This window comes from Myotis daubentonii, chromosome 10, assembly GCF_963259705.1.
Source record: "Myotis daubentonii chromosome 10, mMyoDau2.1, whole genome shotgun sequence".
NCBI classification, from domain to species: domain Eukaryota; kingdom Metazoa; phylum Chordata; class Mammalia; order Chiroptera; family Vespertilionidae; genus Myotis; species Myotis daubentonii.
Window position 1 is genome coordinate 27800979 of NC_081849.1, and position 13994 is coordinate 27814972.

Sequence of the window (13994 nt, forward strand, 5' to 3'; positions counted from 1 at the left end):
CTAGTAAATTGGGAGAACAGGATGGAACTGTTTCTTGTCCCGGCAAACAATTTGTAATCATTAAGAAGTCTGAAGCTAATGAAAAGCAATTAATCCAATGGCAAGTGTTGCCATAAATTTTATTCCCAAAGTGAACACACGATACAGGCATGATTCTTGATTTCCGATAAAAAAGAAAATGTGGAGCTATTATTAAATACAAAGGAAAACAACGTGGAAAAAAAAATGCCAGAAGATAGAAGGAATGAAAGTAGGAGCCCAGGGCAGAGGGCCGGAAGAGCTCAGTGAAGGGGGGTGGGCTGGGGTGGGGAAGAAGAGGGGAAGGGGGCGCTCTGCTGTGGAGCCGTGCCAAGTTGAATCAGTTTCCAGGATGGCCACACTAAGGGGCAAGGGACAGAGCTGGCTCCTCCCGCAGGAATCCTGAGCCAGGACCTCAGCAGGCTCCCCACCTCACTACTCCCTTCCACAGGGAGTCACATGGCGCCCTCTCCTTATGAAGCAAGAAATAAAGAATGACTCCTCATTTCCTGGAACACTTGAGACCACAGGGGAGTTGGCAAAGGAAGGGGAATTTTAAAATTTTCTGTGGACTAGGAGAAACGGGGGGGGGGGGGGGGCGGGCAGAGGGCCCCACAGCTACCTATGTATCTCTCCCTCCCAGGCAGAATTCTGGCAAATGCAGGCAAGGGCTTTTGAGATAGCGTGCAGTTGAAAAGTCAACCAGGGATGCTTCAAGTTCTGCTCACAGACCCAGATTATTACGTGGAGATTTCCGCCTGTGAGAGATCAAACTATAATTTGCTCTTTGGCCATCTTCAGGATACCTTGAATGAATACCTAATATGATCACACCATCTTCCCAACCACTAAGAAAAAGTGTCTCCCCCCTTCTTCCATCACAGATGCCTGAAATTTCTTTAATAAAGGATATAAATTTTTGTGAAATCATTAGAGATAAAATTTTAAAAGCAAATACCACTAAGGAACAGAGTATACTGAAGACACTCACTGGCAATGAAAAAGGGGTCAGTAAATTGAACCACAGATAAAAATTATTGGTGGCAGATTCCCCCTTGTTTTGACAGAGGGAAGGGGTGCTAAAGCTGAGGAGGGATCTCTCTTGAAAAAGAAACAAGGGCAGTGATTGGGTGATTGTACTAAGGGTTGTTCTGAGGGTTGGAGGAGAGAGAACAGGACACTTGCAAGCTGGGTATGGAGGTATCTTTGTCTCATTGGAGTATTGGTGATAGATAATATTGTCTGCGTTTTATGGAGATTTGGGTGCTTTCTTTCCTAATTCTTTTATAAAACATCATCTGAGCATTCTGTAGAGTTATTACTGAGACATGTATGTATAATAGACAGGTAGTAGCACAGCACGGGGAGATGCGAAGGATCTGGCACTGGGAGACCAAGATTTGCTCTCGCACCAACGAGCTGAATGGCCTGTGGCCAGTCACTTCATCTCTGAGCTGAATTGCCTCGGACAGTGCTCTGCTCATGGTTTTCTTCTTTCTAAATGGGAACATTTTCTTTGAAAGCAGAGTTTCCCCATTGGAACTGGAGGAGGGGGGTCCCAGGACCCTGCCCATTCAGCTCCCCGCTTCCTCCCCCAGCCCGTGTGGTGCTCATCAGAACCTTGTAATGGTTGGAACTGCGCTGGCTCAGATGATGGCTCAAGTCTCCTTGAGTTCATCAAAAAGTAGCTTTGCTGGAGCAGCGTCACGGTCTTTGAGAATCTGGCCATCTTGGGTTGGAAGGCGCACATCAGCTTTATTCTGCTCAGGTTGTGCATGGGAGTGAGGAGGCTGCTGCTAGTGGGCCTGCAGGTTCCTCCAAAAGGTGGGTAATCTCTTAGCTGCATAGGCTTCCAGAAGATATGGAGCTTCTAGGGACTTTTATTAATGATTCTTTCATTAAGGACAGCTTCTACTCCTCACATCTTCCATTCACAATCACACAATCTCCTGACTTCCAATTCAGCTCCTTGCTAGTCAACTTGTCCTTTTCCGTCCCTGCCATCCCATTGGTGCTTGATCATAAATTTTGCCTTTGGTGTTTCTACCACATGTCATGGGTGACTTACATGGTCAGAATAGCATACCTTCCATTACCCCTGAGGGGAGGTGTTATCCATTCATACCCCACTCCCATTAGGTATAGACAACACAAACAGAACGTCTGTGCTCTTGTTGTGAATCTGCTACTAACTCACCATGTAGCCTTGGAGAGATACAGATACAGATACAGATACAGATACAGATACAGATACAGATACAGATACAGATACAGATACAGATGATACAGATACAGATACAGATACAGATACAGATACAGATACAGATACAGGTGTAGATGTAGATGTAGATGTAGATGTAGGTATAGACAGATATATAGATGATATAGATGATGATATAGATATAGATATAGATATACATAAGCATAGACATAAATATAGATATAGACATAGATGTAGACATATACATAGATGTAGATGAAGACATAGACATGGACATGGACATAGATATAGATACACACATCAAGGATCTTTTCAGGGTCTCAATGTCCCATTTGTTGACAATAAGCATTTATTGCTTACCTTTTGGGAAAGCAAATTATTTGGGAAAGCACTGGAGAGAATAAGAAATGGCATTAAAAGAAGAGAAGTAATGGTGCCGATTCTCTTAGTCTCCATAAAAATCAGAGGCACGCCCAAAGCCACATCACTTCCAGAAGAGAAGCCCAGCACATCCTGAAACATTGAAGCAGGATGAGAGACATTTGTATCTGAAGCAAAACTATTCTGGCAAAGAGATGTGAAGGGAATCAGAGAAGGGAGAAGACACAAGGAGATCAACTCCCCGAGTGTGTGGGAAGGCAGACCCTAGGTGCGATGAGGACCTGTGCCAGGAGTGACATCTCTCCCCTACGAGATCAGCACGGGGCAATGGGAAGAACTTGGTCTGGGGATAGGAGACTGAGAGACCTAGGGGCTGCCACCAGTTTTGCCCTCAATTTGGCAACAAGAGGCTCTAAGATGAGGGTGGGGCCTGACCGTCTATGTGGCCCTCCCTGACCCATGTCATCTGTGACTCTCCTTCATCCTTTGTGACCCAGAGGGGCCACAGTCACTAGGCATGTTTCCTGTGTTCTTTGCAAGCAGTTTAACTTGTCCCCAGATCCTCCTAGACATTTTCCATCTTGATGGTTGAAGGTCATTAGAGCAGTCCCCGATGGTGAAAGCCCTACCTAGGAAAATTGTGTAATAGTCACTAGCGCTTGTGTGGAACTTCTGTGCAGGCCATGCTTACCTGCCTTATGTATATTAGTGTATGAAGTAGACACTATTGTCATTCTTATATTATAGAAAAGGAAACCGAGGCACAGATAGGTTAAGCAAGTTGCTCAAGGTCATGCAGCAACAAGTGGTAGAGCTGAGCTTCAAACCTAGGCAGCTTAGTTCTGGACCCCATGTGTTAAATCAGCAAATTTCATTACCTCTCTATTATAAAGCAAGTAATAATAGCAATGGCACAGTCACATATACGGGAAGCACTTGGCCTAACGGAACAAGGAGAGTTTTGAGCTCGTACAAGGAGGTGTCAGGTTATCTCAGAGTGTGCTCAGGGGCCTTAGAGGATGTCACAGCTACTGTATACATGCGTTGCTGCCACAGGATCGATTTCTCTCTAAAAATGAACAGCAACAAAGAAACACGATCATTTGCAACTTTAAAAAGAAGCTAGCAGCTATGGGAATCTGGAAATAATATCCCCTTAACTCAAAGGGCTGATGCATTGGTTTAAAAGGGGCTGACTTTAAAGCTGGTATGTGAGTTTACTGGGGCCATTGGCAGGGATGCTAACAATTTATGGAATGCATTTTTGGAAAGGATTAGGGGGAAAAACATGTTGTGTCTTACAAACCCAGAGTTAGGAACACAGCTCTAAGGGGTGAGCGTTAAATATCAAGCTTTCAGTATGCATAGTTTTTAAGGGAATTGGTTTGCCTTCTTTCTTCTCCTTTTCTTTTTCAGATCTTACCCAAAGGATCAAATTCAGGCCATACCGGATGTGCCCAAATCATTTCCATCTGACTCCCAGGTCAGCCCAGGAGGCCTGGCCTTGAGGAGCGGCTCCCAGTGAGTACTAGTTGTGAAGGGATCAAGATGGAACCATGTTGGTTGTCTCTGTTCAGCCCGGTTCAGGGCCCTGCTAGCATCATCTCACTGGGTTTCTTCTGCCAGCTGAGTTTTAGAAATGGGCTGCTGCTGACATTCTGGCCATCAATTAAAATAAGGAAAAAGAAGCTCTTCATTTGTATCCCACTTTCCTCCCATCTCTTCCTCCTCACTGCATAAATGGTGGTTCCCACAGAGTAAAGTTTGCAACAAATGGGTAAATTGAGGCAGAGAGAGGTTGACTGAAGTGTGCTGTCTCGGCTACATTGTTGAGCAACGAGGAAAGGGCAATACATAGATCTCTCTGTCGAGAACAAAAGCCCTGGTAGCTATGTTAAAGCAAAAGGAAAACAATGGGCTTTTTAAAGGATCCCTCTGTTGCTATTTCTGGGAATGCTGCTTGGAGCCCACCTGCCCGGCCCCAGATTTTCACAGCTCCCCAAAACACAGAGAGCCTTTTAGTTCTGTGTTTCCCTCCATGCTGACTACCCGTGATCAGACGAAACACACCTGGCAGAAAGGAGCCCAGCTGCTCCTGAAGGCAGCCGTGGTTGCATCAGGGGTGGAAGTGTAACAGGGAGGCAGCTTTTAAACTGAAACGAGACAGGGAGATGTGACCGGCAGCAGAGGCCCTGGGCCGGGCATGCACAGAACCCCTGCCTTTGCTGGGAGAGACTCTCCTGGGAGAGGCTTGTTTCCACTGAGCCAAACCAGCTAGGGCAGGGAGAGGCTTGTTTCACTGCAGACAGTGGTCTGCCCTGGGGAGGGCCCTTCGACATCCTGCCTTCAGCTCTCTAGGCTGTTTTCCTTTTTAAATACTTTATTTTTTCTTAAGCAGTATTAAGTTCACAGCAAAATTGAAAGAAATGTACAGAAATTTTCCATTTATATACCCCCTGCTCCAGCAATGCATAGCCTTCCCCATTATCAACATCACTCAGCAGAATGGTACATCGGTTACCCAGGATGAACCTACACTGACATCACAATCAACCAAAGTCCATAGTTTACCTTAGGGTTCATTCTTGGTGCTGTGCATTCTATGGATTTGGACAAATGTATAATGACATATATGCATCAGTATAATGTCACACGGGGTATTTTCATTGCCCTAAAAATTCTCTGTTCTCTGCCTGTTCATCTCTCCCGCTGCTCCCCAACCCTTGGCAACCACTGATCTTTTTATAGTGTCCCTAGTTTTGCTTTTTTCAGAACGTCATAGAATTGGAACATACAGTATGTAGCCTTCTCAGATTGTTTTTTTTTCTCACTTAATACTATTCATATAAGTTTGCTCCATGTTGTTTCATGACTTAATAGCTCATTTCTTTTTAGTGCTGCATAATATTAACATCGCCTGGGTATACAACAGTTTATTTACCTATTTACCTACTGGAGAACATCTTGGTTGCTTCCGAGTTTTGGCAATAAAGCTACTATAAATATGTATATGCAGGGCTCTGTGTGGACATAAGTCTTCAACTCCTTTGGGTAAATATCAAGGAGCACAATTGGCAGATCATAGGGTAAGAGTATGTTTAGTTTTAACGACCAAATTGTCTTCCAAAGTAGCTCTGCCATTTTGCATTCCCTCCAGCAATGCATGAGAGTTCCTGTGGCTTTGCATGCTCAGCAGCATTTGCTAACTAACTGGTAATGTCTTGTTTTAAATTGCATATCCCTGAGGACATGTGATGTGGAGCATATTTTCATATGCTACTTGTCATCTGCATATCTTTTTTGGTGAGGTGTCTGTTAGGATCTTTGGACCACTTTTAAATTAGGTTGGGGGGTTTTCTTTTTTTCTTTTTTTAAATAAATCTTTAGTGTTCAGATTATTACAGTTGTTCCTCTTTTTTCCCCCCATAGCTCCCCTTCACCCGGTTCCCACCCACCCCATGCCCTTACGCCCCCCCTTGTCCTCACCATAGGTGTAAGATTTTTATCCAAGCTCTTCCTGTACCCCCCACACCCCCTTCCCCCCAAGAACTGTCAGTCCACTCCCTTTCTATGCCCCTGATTCTATTATACTCACCAGTTTATTCTGTTCTTCAGATTTTTTATTCACTTGATTTTTAGATTCACTTGTTGATAGATATGTATTTGTTGTCACTTTGTTATTTATAATTTTTATCTTTACCTTTTTCTTCCTCTTCTTAGAGAATACCCTTCAGCATTTCATATAATATTGGTTTGGTGGTGATGAACTCCTTTAGCTTTTTCTTGTCTGTGAAGCTCTTTATCGGACCTTCAATTCTGAATGATAGCTTTGCTGGGTAGAGTAATCTTGATTGTAGGTTCTTGGTATTCATCACTTTGTATATTTCTTGCCACTCCCTTCTGGCCTGCATAGTTTCTGTTGAGAAATCAGCTGACAGTCATATGGGTATTCCCTTGTAGGTAACTAACTGTTTTTCTCTTGCTGCTTTTAAGATTCTCTCTTTGTCTTTTGCCATTGGCGTTTTAATTATGATGTGTCTTGGTGTGGTCCTCTTTAGATTCCTCTTGTTTGGGGTTCTCTGAGCTTCTTGGACTTATAAGTCTATTTCTTTCACCAGGTAGGGGAAGTTTTCTGTCAATAGTTCTTCAAATATGTTTTCAATATCTTGCTCTCTCTCTTCTTCTGGCATCCCCATAATTCAGATGTTGGTACACTTGAAGTTGTCCCAGAGGCTCCTTACACTATCTTCATATTTTTGGATTCCTTTTTCATTTTGCTTTTCCAGTTGGGTGTTTTTTGCTTTCTTTGTTTTTCAAATCTTTGACTTGATTCTTGGGATCCTCTAGTCTGCTGTTGGATCTCTGTATATTATTCTTTATTTTAGTCAGTGTATGCTTAATTTCTAATTGGTCCTTTTTCATATCCTTGAGGGTCTCACTAAATTTCTTGGAGGTTTCTAGAAGATTCTTGATTAACCTTATAACCATGGTTTTGAACTCTAGATCCAGTAGTTTGCTTTTATCCATTTCTTTCATTTGTGACTTGTTTTTTTGTCTCCGCATTTTGGCTGCTTCCCTGTGTTTGTTTCTATGTACTGAGTAGCTGCTAAGTCTCCTTGAGTTGATAGAGTGGCCTTGTGTGGTTGGTGTCCTATAGGGCCCAGTGGCTCAGCCTCCCCAGTCACCTGAGGTGGATGCTCTTGGTGCACCCCTTTGTGGGCTGTATGCACAGTCTTGTTGTAGTTGAGCCTTGATTGCTGTTGGTATCACTGGGAGGAAATGACCTCTAGGCCAAATGGCTGTGGTGATCAGCTGTGTCTACACTGGAAGATCTGTTGTGCAGGAGACACCCTTATGGGGCAGGACTGGCTTCAGCAGGGCTTTGATGCTCACTGAGTCTGCCCTTGAGTGTGTCTCTATGGATGTGAAGAGTTGTAATCCGTTATCATCTCCAAGGAGGTGCAAGTTCAGCCACTGTCTGGAGCCGCCGGCAGGAGCGACAGAGACATCTGCAGATTCCTCCCCTTTGTATGGGTTTGGAAGTGCCCAGACGAGGCCCAGCTGTGAAGCAAGGCCGCTGCTGCTGCCAGGTAGTGGGCCTTCTTTTGGAATCTCTGGGGCTCTCTGACCCAGCTGCAGTTTGTTTTAGGCGAAAGGACAGGCCATTCATATGCAAAAGCCGATGCCCACAGCTTGGGTGGGGTTTTAAATTGGGAGGGGCGGGGTCTCTGAGAATCACCAGGGCAGAGCAAACAGCAATGGTTTCTGAGAAGTCCTTGGTTCTCCGTGTCCCACACGCCATGCAGGAATAATGATTGCTGTGAGTACCTCTAAGAGTAAGCCGCTCTCACGTTCCTGTCCTAATGCCAGACAGTCCAGTTTCTCTCCGTATGTGTCTGGGTCCCCCAGAGTCTCGCCCGTAACTGGAATTCAGAGCAAGCAGGAGCTTGTATCTCCCTCCCGGTTTAAAGAGCAGCCCATCCAGGCGCCAGCACTTTCTGAGCCTCCACACCTCTTACCGGTCTCAATGCGCTTTCTTCACCTCTCTAGTTGTAGAATTTCCACTCAGCCAGCTTTCCCGCGGTTCTGGGTGGTAGTTGTTCTGCCATTTAGTTGTAATTTTAATGCAGTTGTGAGAGGCAGCAAGTATAGGTGATTACCTATGCCGCCATCTTGGTTTCTCCTCTGGGGGGTTTTCTTATTGATTTTTAAGAGTACTTTGTATATTTTAGATAACAAAGATTTTATCAGATGTTTCTTTTACAAATATTTTCTTTTAATCTGCGAATTATCTTCTAATTCTCTTTTTTTTTTTTAAATATATTTTACTAGGGGCCCGGTGCACGAAATTCGTGCACTGGGTGTGTGTGTGGGGGGGTGTCCCTCAGCCCAGCCTGCCCCCTCTCACATACTGGGAGCCTTCAGGCGTTGATCCCCATCACCCTCCAATCGCAGGATCGGCCCCTTGCCCAGGCCTGACGCCTCTGGCCTAGGCGTCGGGCCCGGGCAGCGGGGACCTGCAGTGGCAGCGGGGGGCGCCACGATCGCGTGGGCTCCGCCCCTGCCCCTGCAGGATGCCTCTGGCTGAGGCATCCGGCCCGGGCAGCGGGGACCCACAGCTGTAGCGGCCCCGCGATCGTGGGCTTCGCTTTAGGCCCAGGCAAGGGGCCCCTAGCTCCTGGGACTGCCAGCTTCGACCATGCCCAGCTCCCATCGCTGGCTCCACCCCTACTTCCTGCTATCACTGGCCAGGGCGGAAAAGGCACCTGATTCTCCGATCATGGCTGGGGGGCAGGGCAAAGGCGGCCCCAGGGCCGCCTTTGCCCTGCCCCCCAGCTCTTAGCTCCCCCCTGGGTTTCCGATCACTGTCAGTGGCAGGGGGCTTCTTCCTGCTTTCCCTTTCGCCTCCCTGCATTGTGCCTACATATGCAAATTAACCGCCATCTTGTTGACAGTTAACTGCCAATCATAGTTGGCAGTTAATTTGCATATAGCCCTGATTAGCCAATGAAAAGGGTATCGTCGTACGCCAATTACCATTTTTCTCTTTTATTAGTGTTGATTGATTTTTCACAGAGAGGAAGGGAAAGGGATAGAGAGTCAGAAACATCGATGAGAGAGAAACATCGATCAGCTGCCTCCTGCACATCCCCAACTGGGGATGTGACCGCAACCAAGGTACATGCCCTTGACCAGAATCGAACCTGGGACCCTTCAGTCCGCAGGCCGATGCTCTATCCACTGAGCCAAACCGGTTTCGGCTAGATTCATATTTTGACATGTGGATGTTCAGTTGTCCCAGCAGCATTTTTTTAAATGTAAATTCTTTATTGTTTAAAGTATTACATGAGTCTCCTTCCCACCCCCCACCCCCGCATTGACCTCCAACAGCATTTATTGAAGAGACTGTCTTCGCTTCTTTGTTCTGCTTTTGGTCCTTTGTCAAAGATCAGGTGACCATATCTTTGGGGGTCTATTTTTGGGCTTTCTGTTCTGTTCCATAGATCTATTCATCTATTCTTTTGTTCATACAACCCTGTATTAATTACTGTAGCTTTATAGGTCAAGCATCAGTCCTCCAACTTTGTTCTTCCCTTTCAGTATCGTAGGCTTTTCTGGGTTGTTTGCCTCTCCACATAAACTTTAAATCAGTTTGTTGATACCCATAAAATAGCTGCTGGGATTTTGATTGGGACTGCATTGGGTCTATAGATTGAGTTTGGAAGAACAAACATCTTGATAATATTAAGTATTTCTATCTATGAACATGGAATACCTCTCTATTTATTCAGGATGTTTGAAAAGGAGTGATGACAGGGGACATTTCTGTTTTGTACCTGATCTTAGTGGGAAAGCCTTGAGCTTCTCACTATTAAGTATAATATAAGCAGTACGATTTTTGTAGATGTCTTTAGCAAGTTGAAAAAGTTCCCATCTATCCCCAGTTTACTGAAGTTTTTATTTTGAATGGGTGTTGGATTTTGCCAAATTCTTTTTTTTGCATCTATTGATATGATCATGTGACTTTTCTTTTTTACTTTGTTGCTATGAGGGTTTTTTTAATATGAAAATTTAATATCATGAAAATGTACTTTAAAAAATGAAATGTTTCTATCATCCACATTATATACTTTTGCTATTTAAATTGAGAGACTTTGTAAAAAGAGATTTGTTTTTCATGTCACATGGAGCAATCTGCTCAGTACTGGTAACATTTCACTTTCGAGAAATCAAATAAATCACCTCATGTGCAAAACATACAGTGCCTGACACCAAGAAAAGTGCCAAGTAGCATATCCCTGCAGTAGTGTTTAAACTTTCTACTTTGGAATCATTTTAGAAGCTTCAAGGGAGTTGCAAAATTAGTGCAGAGGGTTGTTGGGTACCTCTCACCCTACTTTTTCCAATGATGACATCATACATAACCACAATATATGATCAAAACTGGGACATGCCCCTCTAGTTTTACATATTAAAAAATGGAAGCTTGGGAAGGCTGGGTGACTTGCTCAAAGGCACAGAGTGAGTGAGGCAAGTTGGTGTCCCCCACAGGCACACCCTTCACCCCACTGAGGCAGGCAATGGCAGTTGGCAATATCAAGGCTTTGTCTGAGTCCAGCTTCTGCTGCTGATGAGCTGGGTGATTTTGGACAAGTTCCTTAACCTCTCTAAGCATCAGTTTTCTCATCTGTAAAATGGAGGTAATAGTAGTACCTACCTTGAGGGGTTGTTCAAGGGACTGGGAGAAAGTCTACACAAAATGCTTGACAAAATGACTGGCATAAAACAAGAACATACTTTCCTTGGGGGCTTCTTTGTTCCTGGTACTGTTCTAGGTACTTTCTATGTGAAATTATTGATCCTTCTAACAACTCTAGAACCCATCATCATCATTATCTCACAAGTGAGGAGACTGAGGTACAAACAGTTCACCGACCGCGTGAGGGACAGAGCTGGGATTCAGGGGTTAGGGTTGTGGCCTCCAACCTCCCGCAGTCAAGACTAAGGAGCAGAACTGCTGCCATTGCTGTCCCAGCACGTGGCCTCCCCCCTGGACTCTCTGGCTTGTGCAGGTGGCTTCTCTGAACCATCTCCCTCTTACTGCCTGGGTGTGAGCTCGAGTCCAGGCGAAGAAACAGTCCCAAGGCGCTTAGCATTTGGCCACCATAAGCCCAGTGGTTAGTGAGCTACTGGGCTGCCTTCACCAAGCTCTTGGGCCTTGGCGGAGCTCAGCAATCGTCCAAACTGAGGATCTCTGCCTTTTCATTACCAGGAACTCCTTTCATTACCTCCTTCCTTTTCTCTACCTCTTGGGCCACCTTTGTCTCAAAAGATTTTGCAGTTAAATCTTATATTTGTTAATTAGTTGAGCTATGTTTCCATTTTTTAAAAATTAATCAGAGGTATGTGCAATTACCAAATAGAGTCATTGAGCAGCAAAGGATAACCAATGTCATTGCACAGGGTTAATAGAATTCTAGCTCAAAGCAAACAAAATTTGACAGTTTGATGAGCCTGTGCAGGCTTAGCAGGCAGGGGTAGGACTTCAATGCAACTTTTAAAAATACTGAAAATAGTTTGAGGACTCCTAAGGGTTTAGGAATCCCAGGGACTTAACCCAGTCCCATAAGATTCTAAAGATTCCAGAAAATCCCCTATAAAATATAAATACACTTTATTATATGTGCTTTATGTTGGCCTAAATCCCCTTTTCAATATCTTAATCCCATTCTACTTTAAAGTTTGATATTTACATGAGAATCTCTAAAATTTAAGGATATCCAATTACATTAAAATATTTCTACGCACATATGGTACCCAGGTGCATAATAAATGTAGAAATCATTATTTTTAAAATAGTGGCATGTAGTTCCCTTCCTAGTCATTCAATCTCTGTCTACCAACCACATATTTTCAGCCATTTTCCTGTTCCTCTCCAGCCTTTGGCCCCATGTTCCTTTTCTTGTTCATAAGTCTGTAGTTCAATAAACTCTTAACAAATACATATTGCAATAGTCAGGATTCTCCAGAGAAAGAGAACCAGTATAGAGACAAATATAGAGGGATTTATTTTAAGGAACATGACTGTGGAGGCAGGCATGTCTAAAATTTGCAGGTAGTTCTGGGAAACTGGAAATTCTAAGAGCTAATGTTGTAAGTCTTCAAGTGAGGAACCTGAGGTACAACGAGTTCACAGACCTTCCTCTTCCAAGGGTGGAAATCAGCAAAAAAAATGAGCCAACTTCATTTAAATGTTCTGTTGGCTGTTTTGGTGGAATGCACAAACAATTCACCACCAGACAACAATGCATCGTCTGAAAGAAATAAGGAATTAAAGAGATTTTGTGCTCAACCTGTCAGGGAAGGAGATACTGTGACAGCCTGACACAAAAGTGTGGTTCAATTGTTTGGGGCTTTATGTAAGTGATGGGATCTGGGGTGTGAAGAGAGATAAGTTACAAAGAATTGCTGCTTCCTGGAGACCAAGAAAGCCCTGAGTCAGACACAACTAAACTGAACGCTGATCTACTTGCTTCTATCAGTAAACACTGGTTACTTTAGTGAGAAAGAAAAATGTTTTATCTAAAAGAGGAACATAATTAGTTTGTTGAAATAAATGATTCTTGTTATATACTAAATGTTTGTATCTCCCACCCTCATCCCCACACACACAGATTTATATGTTATATCCTATTGCCAGTGTGATGGTATTTGGATATGAGGCCTTTGGGAAGTGATTAGGTCATGAGAGTGGAGCCCTCATGAATGGGATTAGTGCCTCAAAGAACGTGTTACACCGTCCACCAAATGAGGACACAGAAAAACAACAGCCATCTGTAAACCAAAAGGTGAGCTCCCACCAGACACCAAATCTGCTGACGTATTGATTTTGGACTTCTGAGTACTGCAAGAAATATACTTCTGTGCTTATAAGCCACCGCGGCTATGATATTTTTTTAATAGAAGCCCGAATGGACTAAGGCAACAAAGAACTGCTGCCCATGAGATACATGAAACAGAAAACTTGCATATTTACAATGGTGTTTGTTGAAGCAGAATTTTACCTGGACATCATCTAAATGACAACACAGAAGAAGTAGGAACTGTTCTTTCCTTTGGAACAAATGGTTTATTGAGTTGTATATAGTCTTGGCCTTTGACACCCATCTTCATAATTCTGCCTTCCTACATCTCATTGCACAATCGATGTTAGCATTTCAAATTGCCCTGGGGTAGTACAATAGCTTGGCAAAAGTGGAGGCACAACCTCTCTTTTTTTGTTTTCCTTTTTAATAATTACACAAAATTCACCAAGTATAGAGTTAGTGGTTGGGTTTGGGCAACTAAATTAAGCCAAGCTCACTGGCCCATCCATGGATCAAAGTATTTAGCCCAGTTTTGAACCATTGAACGAGACACCAGAGGTCCAAAGTTCCTGAGACTCTAGGTGGCACAGCCCCCAGAACATTTTGGCAGTCACAAGCCCGACTGTTATGTCATCCACTGGGAAGATGAAACGTGTGGCCAGAAATATCTCCTATGTGGTGGTTTATGTCCATTTCCTCTGACATAGCCATCACCAGACATCGCTGTAGAGACCATTTGGCAGCTTTCTGAAACCAAGATGGAAACCTAGAAAGTTAGGAGATACTCACATTGGAGAAGAGCTGGAATTGATTAACTATTGGTGATGAAGTCACTTATTTTTTGTCAAGGGTAGAGACAGGGAGATATTTTTAAGAGACTGAACACTTTTTGTTTTATCAAGGAAACCCTGAGGCAGCCCAGAGAACCCAAGCAAGAATCAAGATGACCAATACTTTCCCACCAGCCAGATAGCTGACCAGGCTGGGAGGAGCAGTCTCACAAGAAT